The 13,259-nt window shown below is 39.2% G+C and overlaps 1 protein-coding gene across 1 annotated transcript in view; it reads left to right on the plus strand.

Moving 5' to 3' along the window:
• The first annotated feature begins 355 nt into the window (after positions 1–355).
• The window catches only part of LOC133991715 (core histone macro-H2A.2), a 73,860-nt gene continuing 60,956 nt past the window's right edge, over positions 356–13,259 (plus strand). Inside the window, exon 1 of the mRNA XM_062430226.1 lies at positions 356–360. The gene's annotated coding sequence lies outside the window, so the exon portion shown is untranslated. The remainder of the gene's footprint in view (positions 361–13,259) is intronic.

Here is a 13,259-nt window from a genome sequence, read left to right on the forward strand (position 1 = left end):
GTGTTTTGGCTAAATATGAGCCTGGTTGCTGTTTTTTTTGCCAGATAACCCTGCACTGGCACTCCTGCTGCGCCTCCACACTGACTCACATGAATGTATTTGTATTTGTGTGTTTGTGGGCATATGTTTGAGAAGCCACTTTTACAGTTTTTATGTAAGGCTGTACAATAAAGACTGTAAATGGGACATTGTGTCTGTCATTCCTGCTATTAGTGTAAAGATTTACAGATTATGGGTCAGACTTGGCTGTGTGATGATGGTACAGTCATTATATTTAAAGGAGGTCTGGACTAAAACTACATGAGGAATCACAAAGGGGTTTTCACCCAAAAGTACTCTAACTAGTTACTTTTCTCAGAAAGTAATACTGTAATGTAACTAGTTACTTTTTAATGGCAATACCTTTGTAATGTAATTAGTTACTTTTAAAAGTAACGTTCCATAACACTGCTCATAGATAACACTCTGGACACCCCGCTACCTTGGACTGTAGCTAACGCTAGCTTACCAGGAACGCCAACTTTAGCTAAATTGTTCTACCAGGGCAGGTATCATTATCATGTAACTTTAAACTTACACAAATAAATTAAGTTATATTAATAATAATATACCCAAAGTTGGAGAGAGCTGCAGGTGAGCCAACTGTCAATCACAGCTGTCAATCAACGCCCACACAGCAGACATCTAATCTACAAAATGACCAACAGCACACTTATTAGAGGGCCTGAATTGAGACCATAATGACTCATTGACCAAATATGACTTAATATTTCTAAAGACAAGTTGAGGCTCTTTGAACGGAGGTCAGTTGGAGCATCCAGTGGCGAGTGGTGTCATTGCACTTTAAGGGTCTTCTACATTCAAGCCACACTCTCAAGCCATATTCTGAAGGTGGCCTAAAATCAGACTCACCAAGCCCCTAGCATAGCTGTAGAATCTGAATCCTGAACCCAAAGATTGCATGTCATAAACACTTTAAACATTTAGTCATTTTTATTTAAAATCATGTTTCTTACCTATACCTGCTGTTGTATTCTTATATATCAAAACTATGAATCTCAATGAAATGAGAAATCACATCCTGAGACTCATATTTGGAACAAAAACAACAACAGCATTAGAGGTTTTGTACATTTACTGTTTGTGTATCTTGTCACTCATACATTATACAGTATTTGTATAACACTGGTGCCAAGGCATCACATAACCTCCCTGTATCACTTACTGGCATGCAACTGTGGATTAGTATGTACCCGAACTAAAAATGTCCCCAAGTTTACTGAAGAGTTTTTTACTAAAGCAGGTTGAGTCACTTTACTGGATAAGATCTACAAGTGGACAGTTGAGGTCTGCTTTTCTCATCTCTTCATTTGACCAGTTATTCACACCCTCTTCAAGGGCTTGTCTTTAATGTGCAGTATGTCAGACACGTAGAGTCTTCAAAGTGCTTTGGGTGGAGCTTCTACATTCTGTCTGTCGTCATGGCCCATATCTTGCGAGGAGGGGGCCAGTCGATGTCCCTGCCTGCTCCTCTGGGCTTATTTTACAGTCCTCCAGCTAAATGTCTGCTGCTTTTTTTCATTTGGAGCAAAGGCCTGGTTTGTCCTTCTGTGCTTCCCTTACTGACCTCACTGCTACAGTAGCTTTAAAACCAAATGCCACGCTCAACCATTCCATACTACTTTGATAATGATAGGGTTGGACTTGCTTGCGGTATGTAACTGTTGAAAACTGCTGCAAACACTTCCAAAGAGATGTCCTCACCTACACAGTTTACAGTTAAAGGTATATTAAAGTCTATAGAGCAGTCTAAAAATGTTTTTTTTCATTTTTAGAAGAATAAACTTCTGTGAGAGCTGACATATATCTGTATTACCTCATGGTCCTTAGGGACTGTATGAACGTTATTAGGGTGGTAAACTCCCCACAGTTATAAATATTTTCCTTGGACTATAAAATAAGCAACAGCATCCCACCATCATCCTAAAACAGTGTATCAGTGTTAGTACAACTATTTTCACCATTAAAAACTAAAAGACACTAGATGTACGGAACTCAGGATGATCCATTTTAAACGTCTTAACCCTTATATACTGTTCTTATTCTGCACCCTCCCAGTATGTTCTGGCTCAGTTTTGACCCGGTCTAAGAATCCCCTCATAAAAAGTGTCTATACCTCTGTTTGAACCACAGATGTGTTTAGAAAGCATCAATAGTGGATCTGACTGATCAATAAATGTGATTAAACCTTGATTCATGTTTCAGAGAGCAGAGAGAGTGTATTTTTTAGCTTTTACACCACTAAACATCTCCTATCACACAATATCATGTCCTATTTTACCTAAGACATGAAAATATAACATAGCAATAATGATGTAAATGTATTTTATGTAAAGTGAAAATAACAAGAACTTTATGGAAGTGTGGGGTTTATTGTAGAACCATTAGAGCCATCAGTCTTCACTGCTACATCATAAAAAGAAATCCTCATAACTACTATCTTATTAAAACTATCAACTATTCATTTACCTAAAACACATGTCAATGGATACAGATCAAATATGACCCAGAAAGGCATCAATGGACTAAAATGTGTAGCACCTATACAAAAGTATAACATATTTGTGTATTTTGGGTTTTTTACAGCTGTTAAATTTGACCTGAACAGTATGTAAGGGTTAAACATTAACATATTCTCACAACTGAAATATTAACTGTATTATTAAAGTTACCATGTTGGATGAATTATATTTTAATTACTGACATTTTTAAATTTGTCTATGATGTGTTTCTCATCTACTGTACTCAGGTGTTGTAAAAGAGATCTCGACCTCAATGATTGTCTGATGAAATAAAAGTTACATACACTCATTGATATCTAATACAATAGCGCTGCCATAAATTCAGAAGGCAATTGTGGCAGATTTGGTTTTCTAGTGACCTGCTCTAGTGACCCGCTCCTGTCTGCTGACCCATTCAGTGGTTCATCTGTGCCCTAATTACTGAGCAGCGCCGTTCAGCCCTTTAGTACAACACTGGCAGAATTGAGCTTAATGACATAATTATTTCCCAGATTTTGTATCGGTTACCATATTCCCAAGTGTATGTAGAAATGCAGGAAATGGGACTAAATTGCAATTTTGGCTCTGAGGTAGGACCCCCAGACCCCCCGTTTTATTGTTCTTGCTTTTGTTCATTTGCACACAATTCTCAGTTACACAGAGAAGAAATCATGTTTAAATATAAGGCTGTGAATCCTCATGTGTTGCTAATGAAACAAGATTTAAGAGGTACATTTGTATCTTAATTGCACATATTGTGTTTCAAAATAAAGTTGTACCCCAAAACTGAAGGTCCTCAGCTAATGACGTGATGGCAGCCAGTTAAGCTGTTTGTAATTTCTTGTTTATAGGCTGTGTGCTCTGAGAGGTCACCAGAGTCGGAGGATCAAAAGAGCTTCTGAGCATGCAGTGCCCTAACATAACCAGAAGAGGCTTGGTTATTGAGTGAATACTGCATACTAAACATTCTTATTGTAATTTACTAATATTATTTTTATTTTCATGTAGGTAGGTAGGTAGGTAGGTAGGTAGGTAGGTAGGTAGGTAGGTAGGTAAGTAGGTAGGTAGGTAGGTAGGTAGGTAGGTAGGTAGGTAGGTAGGTAGGTAGGTAGGTAGATAGGTAGGTAGGTAGGTAGGTAGGTAGGTAGGTAGGTAGGTAGGTAGGTAGGTAGGTAGTTGGTTGGTAGGTAGGTAGGTAGGTAGGTAGGTAGGTAGGTAGGTAGGTAGGTAAGTAGGTAGGTAGGTAGGTAGGTAGGTAGGTAGGTAGGTAGGTAGGTAGGTAGGTAGGTGGTCGACCTTGATCCTTCACAAGAAATTGCTTTGTTTACAGCAGCTACATCCACACTTAAGAGACATAACATCACATAGAAACCCAACTCTGACTATCCAATGGTGATACTGTCTGGTATGCAGCTCTCCAGCCACATCTCCGAAAAGCACACAAAATGCGACTTAATATACAATTATTTGATCAAGGATTTTGCTTAAAGGTGGAGTGTGGGACTTATGTCTCCCCCTTCTGGCAGTGAGAGTAATTACAAAAACATTGTCGACACATGCTTATATCACAGGCTGCACTGTACCTACTGTTGCAGCTGTAAAACGGTGGATAATTTGTTTTGAGAGTCACACATCCCCCACAGAATGATCAGAATTTGATCTAATAACATTTGGAAAAGTCTAGAAGAGCTGCATGATTAAAATATTTTATCCCCCTAAGTAAGAGGGGTAACCGGAAGTTAGCAGGCCTGGCCAGCAAAAGTCTCCAGTGAGCATGATTTGCCCAGAGAGCATGTGCAGTATGCATTTATCCAGCTAGCACAGGAATCAAACCCGACACCAGAAAATAACTCTGTATACTGTGAAATACAGAGAGATCTATCTGGCAGTGACAGGTGACAGGTTTAAATGGCATTGTGTGAACTTGTTTGGCGAGGGCTTAAGACATTAATTCATATGTGAAGGTTCCACATAGGAGGGTTAATGGGAAGAGTTTAAATAAAACTGAAAAGTGTCATATTTTACTAGAACATACTGAAGTTGGTGCAGTTATGCTGGTGCTCTCCATTTTAGTAGCCCAATGTAAGCAAGGCTTCTCTGTCCAGAGCCACATTAAGAATTCATCTTGGGGTCTCCACGACTGAAGTCCTGATGAAGATGAGCCTATAGGGGCTTTTTGTTGAGGACTTCGATCCCACTCCTGCAGCAGACCGCTGGCTGACCTCTAAGCGTGCCAGACAGTCAACATACGAAAGCAGCTGGACAACTGATATCCTTTGCGTCTAGTAGCCATGGGCCAATGTGTGATTTTGGCGGTATGTGCTATTAGACAGATGTGCATCCATTAGTAAACGCACGACACATGCGTTAACACACACCCACACACACAGTGGGAAAAAAACCCTGCATTACAGAATCAATATGTCTGTTAAATTGCACTGTCAGTGTTTTAAAAACGGTTTCATAAAGTTATTTCAGTGCTTCAATGGTTAAAAACTTTCAAATGTTTGAATGTTGTGGCAATAATTGATTTTAAAAAAGCTGAGTTTAACATTTGTGTGTTTTAAAAAGCTGATTTGATGTGTTAGTATTTGTTTATTGTTGAATCAGTATTGAGCCTCATCCAATAAAGTATTCCAACACGTGTGTGTGTGTGTGTGTGTGTGTGTGTGTGTGTGTGTGTGTGTGTGTGTGTGTGTGTGTGTGTGTGTGTGTGTGTGTGTGTGTGTGTGTGTGTGTGTAGAAGAATCTTAATAAGTTTGGAATGAAGTCTGTAATTACAGTTTCGTAACAGGTAATGCAAAGCCAACTGTCTTCATTTCTATAGCAATGGCCAAACGGAGGTGGAAAAAAACTGTATTCCTCAGAGGAAAGAAGAAATAATTCAAACTGATGGCCATAACATTAATCACATTGTTGAATTATTAAGGAGACTCTTGTGTTTTTGTGTTGAGAAATGTTGAGGATATCATTAAAATAATATCTTAACATGGGAATGGACAATAAGGAAATCCTCCGTTCTCCGACGGGACCGATACTGAAATGGTCTGTCTGCTGTGGTCTGGTTAGCATTGGAGTTAATAGAAGGTTGGCGTAGTTGCTAATATTGTCATGAATTGTACACTAAATATAGTGAAATATCTTTAAGTCTTAAGTCTAGGCCTGTAAGGAGGATAATAAGTAAGACAATACTACTTTGTGGAAATTCAATCAATCAATCTTTATTTATATAGCACCAAATCACTATAGAAATTGGTAGAATAAATGTATTAAAAGTACATTTAAAAAAACTTTTCACGTTTTCTTTATATTGGTTAAATGGGGAAAAAAAAAACCTCAAAAAATAAAACAACCAACTTAACCCTTACATACTGTTCATATTCTGACTCATAATTAGTCTCTACATTAATTCACATTCATTAATTCCCCATCAGTCATTGATAAATGTTTAATTAATCCTTAATGAAGCTGTTAGATAGTCTTATCCTATGGGAAAAAATTAAATTGATAATCAAATATTATGGTCTAGGAGAACATGGTGATTTTTTCTTTAAATAAACACAGGGCAAATTTGGATATACAAAATGTGATTTTGTGCATTTTGTTTTGTACATTCAGGGTCACATTAGGAAATGTCCACCTAAAAAAGAAATGTGTATAGGTGGTTTTTTTTGTTTTTTTTACAGCTGTCAAATGTAAAAATGGGTGAAATTTGACCTTGAAGTGTATACAAATTATATACATAAAAAATTAAATTGTCCACTCCTCAGTTTCTGTTAATACCCAGGTAGTGTTACAATTAAGTTCAAAACATTTCCTTTAGTCCATGTTAATTTCGTCTTCCTATGCAAGTTTATCGTCTAATTCAGTCAAGTCAATACGTTGTTTTTTTTTGGGGGGGGGGCTTCTAGTCAACTTTATAGTATTAGTAGGGGGCCCATATATCTTTTGCTTAAGCATCCATAGAGAATCTCCTCGACCCCCTCCACACTCAGCAGCAGTGACTGTCGTTGTGCCTCTCACTTGCTGGACATCCTCAGTCATGCTTGCTCAGAAATCAATTATACAAAAAAAAACCCTGCATATTGTACAATTCAAATTACTATAATAATAATACATTTTTTTATATAGCATCTTTTAAAAACAGAGTGCTTTGACAGACAAAGCAGAGGCAGTACATACAACAAAGAAAGCAGTGATACCACCAACAACAAGGCAAAAGTAGAGTGTGATAGAGGAGACTGAGATTCCCCACAGGTGCACTACGTATGGGAGGAACGTGTTGTCTGTTGTGGGGGGGGGGGGGGGGGGGGGGGGGGGGCATCTGGAATAGTCTTCCCTCCACAATAAGGGAATGCCCCACATACTCTTCTTTTAAAGGAAAACTAAAACAATTGGCTTAATTCTAATCAAAAGTGTGACCACTAACTAGACCTGAGACTAACATGACTGAACATTACTTCTTATTACATTGTTATATCATGTCTGGATCTGGTATCCTTTTGATTGTGTATTGTATTGTGCTGTGTGTGTTGTCTCTTCTATTTGTATTTTATCTATTTATTTGCATTCTTTTTTTTTTATTTACTAGGGACTACGGATGCAAATTAGCATCTTTGCTATAATCCGGCATGTTTACAGAGATGTTTAAATATCATCAATGTGCATTGTCCATATCCAAAAAAAAAGTATTTATTATTATTCTTACTATTATAAAGGCATTCTGACTTTATGTAGAAAATGAGTTAAAATGAGTTAAAAGAAGTTACCTATTCTGTGAGTCTTATTTCCTCAGGCAGGTCATTCCAAAGCCGAGGGGCCCTAATGGCAAAGTCGCCTTTAGAGTTCAGCCTCAACTTTGGAACAGCCACCTGAGGATCTAAGGCTGCAGACTGGCTCATACGGTGTTTGAAGCAATAAAACTTCATGTTAAAAAAGAAAGTTCCCCCTGTTCTGCCCACTGAATCTCTCATTGTGCTACAATCAGGATAGCTAGCCAGCAGCTGATACACTTGTTATTCTGCAGAGATAAATGCAGTGGCAGTTCTAGCATGGGCGAACCCTGCTAGTTAACAAATTAGAACGAGTGCGCCAACTCAAACAAGATGTGACGTGCAAATAAGCGACAGAAAAAGATGTGACGTGAAAATAAGCTGCCCCGTGCTGACCCTGGCAGCTGCCCATGTCCAGGGGCGGAGTCAGCGTGGTGGCTGGGAGTGGCACCTGCCCCCCCTGGAATCTGATTGGCCACCCCAGGTGCCCCCCCACCACTGTTCAATGTACTTGGTTGATATTCATTTTATACTAGTAGAATTGTTTTCTTATCCAAAATGAACATTTTACTGTGATTTGATATTTGCTGCCTCACTGTCATTACTCAAGGTACACTGAATTAAATTTTAATTTAAGTTATTGTCTTATTTTATAATTATATTGTGATGTATTAGTTATCGCAGGGATTTCTGATTTTCTTCTGTGCACTTGAACGCGACATCTGAGGGGACGCCTGTGTATGCTACAGTCTCTGGATTCATAGCAAGTAGATCTGAGCTAAGCTCTGCTAAAATACTTTCCCTTTTAAACGTAAAATGTGTTTTATTTGCCATATAGTATGTGGAAATAAACTCCTAACAACACTAACTAATGTTCTGTGATGATGTCGGCTGGTTGAAATGTTTGTGGAGCAAGTTGCCATACAGGTTACAGCGTAGCTTTGTTAGCTAATTCACCGTTAGCTCGTGGCTAATACTGGAGGTGTGGCTGTCTGACTGGCGGGAAGCCTCTTGTGTTTTTCTTCATTTTGTTTAACTGTATACAGTAAATGTAATGTGTGCTAACCAAATGCAACAACTGTGTCAAGATAGTGGTTTGATGAACTGAAACATATGAATTATATCTTCAGGGCAATTGGCAGTAGACACCTACTAGGGGAATAATATAGTACCTACAGGAGGACTGATATATTTGTCCAGTCACCCTATACTAAGAGAGAAAACTGTACTGTTAATGTCTGTTGGCAGCCATTTTTCTTTAATATCCAGGGATACAGAAAATGTTTATACTGGGTCATAAAAGTATTTGGTTTAAAATGTCTATGTACTTTCCAGACACTGCACCTGGTGACCAGTCAGATCATGAAGATGTGGACCAACAGGAGTCGGCCCAAAGGTGTAGTAGCAGTGACAAAGAAGAGGCTCCACACTGTGCCAACAGCAGGGTATTTAACCTCGTCATTCTTTTAAGATTAACAAGGAAAGCCTCAGCAAACATTAATGACAATCCAGTTGGATTAAAATAGGAGACGTTCTAGACACTGATGTAAGACAAGATTGAGGGTTTGTACAATGTCTGTACAAAACTGTTTAATCTTTTAGTGTAATATAAATATGTATTTACATCACCCATTCAGGACTTAAGATACACTGTAAGCACTAATATCAGGCAGGATTGAAGATTGTTACTATATTTTTTTCCACAACTTTTGAACACTATGTCATACTGTGAAATTACTGTGACATGGAAATAAACAGTTTTAGCATTGACACTCTATCATGTATTATTATTTAGAGTCTAGATCTGTATTTTTTTTAACCTTTTTTTATTTTTATTTTTTACCTTTTTCATGTTCTTTATATGTGCCACCCTTCCTGAGACTGTGCCCCAGCCTGGAAATTCCAATTCTTAGAATGCAAATCTGCTATGACAACATTTTAGACTGTGGCAATACATAGTTTAGCTTTTTTTCATCTTCAGCTCCTAACTTAACTCTTCGCTAATGTCAAAATGCTCTCCAAGAAACGTTTGTTGTTAAAATACGAATGCATAGGAAAATGTCCAACTCTTTTTTTAAATCAGCAACATCATTGAGACTGGAGCCCACCATGGCTCTAATAGTTCAGATAGCCTGTCTCTGAGTTTAACCCTGGCTCTGCATCTCCGCTGACAAGAAGCCCTTTCTTGGCTTTTGACTTTCATCTGGATTTTAAAGAGGAGTGCCACAACACAGATCACATTTCATTTCAAAAAGAAAAAAAAAAAGCTTTCAAGGGTGCACATCCCTTGAAACGTTAGCAAGACATAATTACAGTGCTGGGGGATGGCAGACGGGTTGGAGATCTGCAGTGGGTCACTTTTGTGGTTGAGATGTTTTGGGCTATTGGGAGGCAAGGAAGGCAACAGGAAAAAAGACAGCCAACAGGAAAGAGAGAAAATGAGGATATAACAAGGTATTTTCTCTGTTCCGGGTCAGCTTGTTTTTTGCATTTTGACATTTCATGCTTTCCTTGCTCCTCCTGAGCGACATAATATGATTTATTGCAAAGGTTGTTTAGGGTGTCGGATGCTGATGGCGGAAGCTGCTACTGAGGTCGGTTGAGCAGGATGACAAAAATCTGAGGTGAGTGCAAAAAAATACAATTCTTTTCTCCAGTTCCCTTGAAAACAGTGGCTCAAATTAGTCATCTGCAAGCATTCATCCACAACCCCTTTAACATCTGTGACCACTGAGCTGTTTTCTTAGTTGCACGCAGGATTTCCAAAGCCCATGTGTCTGGTGGAGTAATTTCAGAGCAAGGAGGAACACACAAATTGAGGCAAATAAAGTTAAATGAGATCCAGATTGACAGGTCAAAGTGGCAATTACAAGACTACAGTTAAACCCATTAGGAGGCATTAGGTATGACGACAAGTCTTTCTTTTGAATAGTTAAGTTCACAACTCAAGGTACAAGATTTATTAGAACTATTGTTCAAGATGCTCAGTCTTCAAATCTGATCTGATGAGAGAAATGAGTCACTTTCATATTTCCATGAAGTCCTCCAAATGATCTGACCCCTATCAGGATAACATAATTTGCCTGTGCCTTCCAAAACGATTAAATACCACTGCTGAAAAATATGGTTGACTTGCAGTTGGAAACAGGAAGTGGACAGTGATCTCTTGCGTTAAAGCCTGATGCTTTGTCTTAATTGCTCTATTAAAAATGTCCCCTGATGGAGCACCTTGGTAGGGTTAGGGTTGGGGAATTAAGGCGCATGCTGTATAAAGGCAGTGTCCCTGGTTTGATTCTGGCAAAAGGCTTTGGCTTCTGCTGCAGGTCATTCCCTTCCTTCTCTCCCTGTTTCCTGTCAGCCTCTATGCCACCCACTGTCAAATAAATAATAATAATAATAATAATAACTTCGATTTATATAGCGCCTTTCAAGATACCCAAGGTCGCTTTACAAGAGTGGGAGTAGGGGGGTAGGGGCAGGGTGGGGGTTTAGGGAGGGTAGGCAAGAGAGAAGAGGTGTGTTTTGAGGTGCTTTTGGAACTGTGACAGAGAAGTAGTGGAACGGATAGGAGGGGGCAGGGTGTTCCAAAGGGTAGGGGCAATTGCACAGAAAGCCCTGTCACCAAAGGTCTTGAGTCTGGTGCGGGGAGTGGAGAGTAAGTCCTTGCTGGTGGAGCGCAGGGACCGTGACTGGGTGTACGGGTGGAGGAGGTCAGTGATGTACTTTGGTGCCAGTGAGTGAAGTGATTTGTAGGTGAGGAGGAGGATTTTGTAGCTGATGCGTTGTTTGATTGGCAGCCAGTGGAGTTTCTTGAGGATGGGGGTGATGTGCTGCCAGGGCTTGGTGTGGGTTAACACCCTGGCAGCTGAGTTCTGGACATACTGCAATCTGTCTAGGGCTTTGTTGGGCAGCCCAGACAGGACACCATTGCAGTAGTCCAGACGGGAGGTGACAAATGCATGAATGAGTGTTTCGGTGACTGAGTCGGTGAGTGACGGCCGGAGTCTTGAAATGTTAAGGAGGTGAAAGAAGGCAGAATTGGAGATGCTCTGGATGTGGAAACTGAATGAGAGTGTGGGGTCCAGGATGACGCCCAGGTTCCGCACTTTGGGAGATGGGGAGGTGGGACAGCCGTCGATGACCAGGGTGAGGTCTCCAACCTTCCTGAGCAGTGGTGCTGGGGCCACCACCATGAGCTCTGTCTTGTTGGTGTTGAGTTTCAGAAGGTTGTTGGTCATCCAGGATTTGATATCGTGCAGACAGTTGTTGAGTTGTATTGGTGGGAATTGTGAGGAGGGCTTGGTGCTGACGTACAGTTGGGTGTCGTCTGCGTAACAGTGGAAACTGAGTCCATGGTTGCAGATGATCTGACCGAGGGGGAGCAAGTAGATGGTAAAGAGGAGGGGGCCAAGGACAGATCCCTGGGGGACACCATGGTTAACTGTTGCAGTGGTGGAGTAGGAGCCTTGCAGAGTGATGTATTGTTTACGGTTGGAGAGGTAAGACTGGAACCAGGAGAGAGCAAAATAAAGGCAAAAAAGCCCAAAAATAAATATTTTTAAAAAAATGAAATCCCCTGATATCTTCTTATACCTAGAATGGCCACTAGAGGGCTTTTTCAGTTGAACGTGCTGTTGTTCTCTTGGGTAGACTGTCTCCATATTTCATAATAATTTGAGCGTGCCAGACAATCAGTAATATTTTCTTTACAGCCAATGCAAATATTTCAAAAAATTCGTAATTTTTGTACCTACCTTTCTATTCCTTTGCATGTGTGACAAGAGCGGGTAGAGTTTTTAATAATGTTAACTACGCCACCTCAGGGAATTTCACAACAAGGACAGGAAACCACTTTGGGATCCAAAAAAAGAAAGGTAGCGCAGGCTCCAAAAACTCACGTATATATGATTTCAACAATAAAAACACTTATTTAATTCAACAATTAAAAAAAAAAAAAATGGTAGTCAGTATAAACGCTACTTAAAATGCAAATACACACCCCACAAACACACACACACAGCTGACCAAATGAAATGCACAACAACCAGGAAAAACTACAACTACTAACACAGAAAAAGAAAGGAAAAAGCAATAATAACAACCATAATAGGATAATTACACAAAATAATAAAATGCAGGATGTACTAAAAATAAACTCTTAACTACCAACAACCTGAAAGGGAACCTAATGTGACTAAACCATAAATAAGAACCACACAAGGTGATCCACCAATTGAGATCAACTGATAGAAAAAATGCACTAGTATTCTTAAAGAGAAGCCAGTAGCATTACTAATGTCTTAATGGAACGCTTCAGCTCACTGTGCTTAGTTGATCAAAATAACTATTATTTAGAAATTTGTTTAGATTTGTTTCTGTTCCAATAATCTATAATATAAAAAGATGTTTTCTTAAGTCTGTAAAATATGATGAGGAATCCTTATTTTTAGGAGGTGTAGAGAACTTTGTTTCTCCTTCAAATGTGATTTCAATAGAAGTGATGGAGGACAAAATCCACAGTGTGTCCACACAGTCATTTAAAAGATGTGAAGCTTCTATTCAGCTTCAACAGCCTGAGTTAGTCATATCAAGTGATATCTGACACATTTACAGTCTTTTTAGCATCAAATTCCCTCTTAGTGTTTCCTGTTGAGCTGTGGTGGAAGTATAGTAACAAAAAGAGGGACTCTGCCACTAAAAACACTGTAACATTGAAATATAGAAGATTTGACTCATTTGGACAGCTGAAGCTTCATTAGGATTCAGATAAACTACATTTATGTATGAATGAGGACTGTTGATTTTGTTCCCCATAATTTACATCGTAAGTGCATTATGAAGGAATCTGCTAATAGCCAGGATGAACAGGAGGAATGATTATGGAAAAAAGAAAAAAGCTGTTTCAATGTTCATTTTGGCTTCATAC

Source organism: Scomber scombrus, chromosome 12, assembly GCF_963691925.1.
Source record: "Scomber scombrus chromosome 12, fScoSco1.1, whole genome shotgun sequence".
Taxonomy (NCBI): domain Eukaryota; kingdom Metazoa; phylum Chordata; class Actinopteri; order Scombriformes; family Scombridae; genus Scomber; species Scomber scombrus.